General features: G+C 47.7%; 1 long non-coding RNA gene across 1 annotated transcript; it reads left to right on the top strand.

The window, feature by feature from the left end:
* The first annotated feature begins 688 nt into the window (after positions 1 to 688).
* On the top strand, positions 689 to 1,807 carry LOC115612486. Its single transcript, XR_003993037.1, has 2 exons — positions 689 to 1,181; positions 1,463 to 1,807. It is a non-coding gene; the product is annotated as an uncharacterized LOC115612486 (long non-coding RNA).
* The last annotated feature ends 4,074 nt before the right edge of the window (positions 1,808 to 5,881 follow it).

The raw sequence follows: 5,881 nt of genomic DNA, 5'->3' as shown, positions 1-5,881 counted from the left end.
GCGCTCCGAGCCCCACCTCCGCGGGCGCCGCGCCTAGCCTCGCGAGATGTGAGAACAACCCCACCCACACCGCCTCCTCCTCCTCAGCGGAGGAAAATCAGGCGAGATCTTGCGAGGCTTTCGCGGAGTGTGCGGAAGTGGCCGAGTGAGGGGAGCCACGTACTCTCGCGATACTTGTGAGGCCGGTGATGGGCACAGCGGGGGGCGGAGCTGTTCTGCCGGGCAGTGCTTCGAGGCCCGGCGGGAGCGGGGCCGCGGGCACCGCCTATTGGCCGCCGCCCCGGCCGCGTGAGGCCACACGTGACGGGGTGCGGGACGTGCCCGCGGCGCCGCGGGGCTCGCGGTGGCGCGCTGCAACGCGCGGGAACGGCTTTCACGAGGCCCGCGTTCCTGTGCGCTTGGCTGCAGCTCATCGCGGTCCTGCCTTCCGCTGCTGGGGCGGCCGCGGAGGGCATGAGCCAGCACAAGCCAAGCTCGCCGGGCAGAGATGTGCCCCGGGAGCTGAACCTGCTGCAGAGCCATGCGGGAGCCGGGGCAAGACACCGTGTTGGTATTCAGCAACCGGGCGTAACCCCGCAGGGTTGCACGTGCTGTGGTCCCCAGCCGGTCGTCACCTTGCTGTGATCTTACTCTCTGATGCTAGGTTTCCTTAAGAATTCTTTTTCATTTTTTCCTCCTCCTCTTGCTTTCAAGCGATGATCTTGTTTCATAGCGGGAGGATGGGATTTTACTATTGCATGGATCTTCAGTGCATGGTGGCAGTGTGTGAGGTCACACAGTGGTCACCAAGTCAAGCAATTCTAGTTTCTCCAGGCTATAAGACATAGGTAATATCTAGGGCTTAGGCACTAACACAGCCAGAACTCATCACCAGGCTCGGGCAGCAGAGATTACCAAAAAGATGTCAGTGACTCAGCCCCTAATTGCCCCGTTTTCCCTTTTGCCTGCATCTGTCTTGACCTAAACTGCCATTGCCTTCCTGAGCTGTGACAGAATGATTGTCACACTGACTGCAAAAGTTATACTCAAAACTACATGAGCAACCATAGCTCTGGCATCTCTTTACCTGTTCTAGATCACAGTGATGTCAGGCATATACTTCAGAAGTGCAGGTGGAAAGAACTGGTCGGAAGGAACGAAGGTGGTGGTGTGGCCAAGTTGTGCCTAGAGGAACCCCCACGGTTAGTCTGTGTCAGCATATTCGGAATGCCCAATACTGGCTGTTCTTTGAACCGGTTATTTCTATGTGGGATCTTGTTCACAGCTCTTACCCTGGCTGGATCAGCGCAGTCAAGGGCAGTTTCCTCCCTGCTCCTCAGCACACGTGGCTGCCTCACACGTGCTGGCCACGCGTTTGCTCCCAGAGGACTGTGGCAGGAGCTCCTGGGGTCAGCGCAGGGAGGTGTGGTGACAGCAGATGAAGTGTTGGCAGACAAATGATGGCAGCTTTGTCTCTTGACAGATTCAGATAAGATGCATCTCCAGGGACGTCCCGCACCACCACTGACCCGCTTGTTCTCCTTTGTGAAAGACGCCTCTGGTCTCACAGCGCTGAGCCCACAGGATGCCAGTGACAAAATGACTTCTGGTTATCCTCCACTGTGGGCTGAATCTGTCTTTGGTGGGTTGGATACATCCACAGAAAGGAATCTGGGCGAGCGTGGAGTATTTCCTGTACACATGCTAAATCCTTTAGCACCAAATGTTTTGGGGGGGGTTTGTGCCCTTCTTACATATCAGACAAATCTTTTGAAAACTAATCCCATATGTATTTAGTTTTAATACAATGTTTGGCTTTTAATAGTAATTTATGCTGAAAATTCTCTTTGCTTATGAACACCTGGGCTAATCCACTGTTCTGCATACTTCTCTGTGTGTGCGTGATTCTTTTGGAATCATAGAGTCCTTTATGGTGTTGTGTAACAGTCAAGGGAGAACGGTGGGTTTGCAGTTTCCAGAATGTTTTCTCCATTTCCAAGCTGGCATCCAACATTCTGAAATAAGTCAAATTCAAGGGAGAGCTTATCCAGAAGAGAAATGGGGATGGGTATTGCTGGTTTGTAATTAGAGCTGACAGAAGCAGGCTAAAGGGGAGTGTCTTGGTAAAGAAGAGAATGTGAATGGAAGGAATTACTTTGTTCTGCAAAAAGCAGTCACTCCATAGAGAGAAATTCAGTATCGTTGTTCACCATATTTCAGCCTTCAAACAGAGAAAGCAGTTTTGTTGTGGAAATGCTGAGCTAAACGGTGCTCTCAGGTCCATGTTCCATGGCAGTATCATATAAAAGAGAGACCATATCAAAGCAGAGAAACCCCCATGTAATGCAAAGCTCTTTTCTAGTTGCGCCTTTTGTCTTTCTCCCTTTTCCTATGAAGACAATAGCAGGAACATCAGGCAGCACCCACACCATGGTTGGTCCAACAGTTTGAAGTTCAGACCTTTGAATCAAATCGTTTCTAATCCTGACTACACACAAACTTCCATATGGCTGGTGCATTTAGAGCTTGAATACAGTAAATCTTACCCAGTTCTCTTAAGGCAGTGAGAGATCTGCAGAGGAGGAGAGTAAGAAGTTCCATACCTAGCTATAGATGAAAGAAATAACACAGGAACTGGAGGGGTTTTTTCCACATCAGTGAGTTTAGGAGAGGAAAACTTGAGAAACCTCTGTAGAATGTTTACTTCAGAAATTCAGGTCAGTCCCATCAGTTAGGTCTAAGATCCGCAAGTGAATCTACGGAGGTGGATGAGGCACAGTAATCTATGCGCAGAGTATGTCAAAGTTGGAGCTAGTTGGGGGCAGCCAATTAAAAAGATCACAAAGACATTTTGACATTGGCATTTTTTCAGTAACAAACTGAAAAAAATCAAGTTCATGGTGGACAATTCATAAGAAAAAGATGAAATAGTGGCACTCCTGCATGCCTTGTGCCACAGCAGCAAAGCCACAGGAATTGGGTGAGCTGTAAACTAAGAACATGGCAGGTTGGATATTTCTGTAAGAACATGACTGAATATTTAGTTTTGATAGTGGTTTGAGATACCATCTTTGCTTTTGTAATTGATTTTCTTTTTGTAATACAGTATCCACCGTGTAATCTTCAAGAATATGAATTTAAGCTTCATTTTTTATTATAATCAAAAGTGTATTACTTATAATCACTACACAAAATCCCTAATGTAAATACAAGTAGATTAGTAACTGCCAGAGGAGAAAGCATTTATTCCTAACGCTGTATGGCAGTGAGTCTGTGCTGCATGAGCCAGTGCCACAAAAGACTCTCAAGTCAAGTTCCTTACCTGTGCTAGGGCTCCTCTAGGAAATAACACTCCCTCAATTTCTCACCCCTGGGATATTCAGTACCTGAGACTGATGTTTGTTACCTGATTCACTGATAGCAATTCAAGTTGCTGTGATAAGTTTTCCCTCTAAAATTCTGGCACTCAGGAAGAGTTTGTTTTAATCTGTTACATGAGGTGCTGCTCAGAGAGCTGTACACAAATCTAAACCCCTCTAAAAGTACCTCCAAGCATTCAGCTGTCTCAGTAAATCAGATGATAATGCTGTCTTGTAAATATCTAGAGATAGCACATGAACTGTTCTAAAGTACAGGTTTGGTAGAAGGAGAGCTTCATGGAAGCTGATTTTCAAAGCTTATTTCTTGGCTGAGTATATCTTACTTCTCCAGATAAAGAAAAGATGTGTTTAAGATGATTTTTACTTATGAGAGAGGTGCTGGGGATGCTGCACGAATTGTGTTTGTGAAAACAACATTGCTGTGAATAGTTTATTAGTACCAAAAGAGAAATTCTGTGGGGTAAAGATGCTTGTTTCCAAATAAATCATATTAATAAAAGAATAGAATGGTGAACTTTTACTGTTCTGAAAACAGGCACCTATTTTCAGGTTGCAATACCATTGGTCCTCCTATATCATTAGGGAGCTTGAAAATTTGCCTTTCCTAGTTACTCAGCAGAGTCTAAGGGTATGCAAAGTCTTTTCCTAGAGAGGTCGGGGAGAAGGAGACCTGTTTTGTGCTGCTGGCAGATTAACTGGATTGTGAGTGGCGAGCATGAGGTCTCCATTTCAGGAAGTACAACAAGCAACTGGGGAACCTCAGGCTACACTGTCCGGCGCTTAGGGCAGTCTGTGAAACATCAGGCTTAACAGCCATAGAGATGACATCTGGTTTGGTTCAGGCTGTGGTTATTACTGACATGCTTGTTTTAAATGGATGGCATCTGTTGCCTTCTTTCCTAAACACTGCTGGAAACTGAGGGGGGAGGCACAGTTCAGCTTGCTTACCGCAGGATTTTTTGCAAGCCCAGGCACTGCTGGCCAAGCTTTCACCCTTAAACCTCTGGGAAGAAGTGGTTTCCCTCTCAGGAAGGTAGAGCTCACCTGCCATCTGCTCACACATGTTCTGGGGAGCCAAATGGCTCTCCTCACTGCAGGAGAATGCTTAATTTGGCAAGTACCACTATGTGCATTTCTCACATCTGGAGGGAAGAAAGCGAGGAGGGCCGAGTGCTGGGCACCGCTGTTGGGCACATTCCAGCTGCAGAGAGCCCAGAGCTCCATCCCTTCAGAGAGGGATGGCAGCGGGGAACACATTCCCTACATCCACAAGAAAGAAAATTGGGGGATTTAGTGAAATAGTAGTGAAAATAGGCAAAAAGGAATACAATTCCCTGGTGTGCAAGGGAAGTAAAGCTCTTTCTAACTGCTGATTGCTATTAAACGCTTCTAATATGATGACAGCTTATCCACACCTGACAATCTTGGGTCACCCGTGGAAAGCTCCACAGCAGGAGAAGCCACTTCCTGAGTTCTGTTTTCTGGTGAGTTGGGATGTGGCTCACAGAAGTTCTGCTTTCAGCTCGGTATTTCATTACCTGCTCTGTGACCAAAACGACAGAGAGAGATGTTGGGGGTGGACTTCTGAATACATTGCACTGAATGAGGCTTTTAGCAAGATAAAACCCAGCTTCGTGCTAACAACCATACAAACCCACTTCCTAGAAAGAAACAGTTAACAGTCTGAGATAAGGACACCACGTCAACTATCTGAGAAAATGTTCCTCAGTCAGGACTAGGTAACAGTCCCACAGACGTGTGTATTTCAGAGAACCCAAGAGGCATACTGGGGAAGAAGTCAGCTGTGGGAGCAGACAACTCCAGTCTTTCTGCCTAAATACTGTCAAACACGCTTTTGCTGGAGGTGGGAAGCCCTCACTTCTACAGGGAGAGACCTTCGATCTACCACCTAAAATAAGAGAGATGCCTGAGCCAACCAGTCTCCCCCTCAGCTACTGCAGCTTGCAGGAGGCTGGAGCGAGTGGCTCCTGCAGATGGCATCTGCCTCCTAGGGATGGAGGGAAGTCTAGGCTAGAGCACAGCAAGAGCCTTACTGGATACAGCGCATTGGAGAGCAATCAAAGGAGCTTAGACAAACTCTGAACCCTACTTCTGTCCCTCTGCTGCTCAGCCTCCCACCAGCATGGCCCATCTGCAGCTATTTAGCAGAAGAGGAGCTGCACCATCCTGCTGTCCTGGCTTCTTCAGGACAACCACTCTCAACTATTGTCTCTTAAATGTACACCATCTATTGCTCACTTTCAAGTGCAGTTAGAGGCCTGAGTCTTCCAGCCCCTCTTCATCCCTGCATTGCTACCAAAGGTTTCTTCAGCCCATCAGAGGCAGGGCAAGCAGACCCCAACGTCTCCCAGACTTGCAGCCTCACTTGTTTGCCTGTGCAATTTCACTTACTTACTGGTAACTCCCCACCATGCTCAGTTTTATGCTGAGGGTTGTTGCTGGGAACTGCAGAGAGGGTGCAGGGAGGGAGACTGCTAGGCCTGAAGTAAATACATAGGGGA

This window comes from Strigops habroptila, chromosome 9 (genome assembly GCF_004027225.2).
Source record: "Strigops habroptila isolate Jane chromosome 9, bStrHab1.2.pri, whole genome shotgun sequence".
NCBI classification, from domain to species: Eukaryota; Metazoa; Chordata; class Aves; order Psittaciformes; family Psittacidae; genus Strigops; species Strigops habroptila.
The sequence above is the reverse complement of the archived record's forward strand: the minus strand, read 5'-3'. Positions and strand labels throughout refer to the sequence as shown.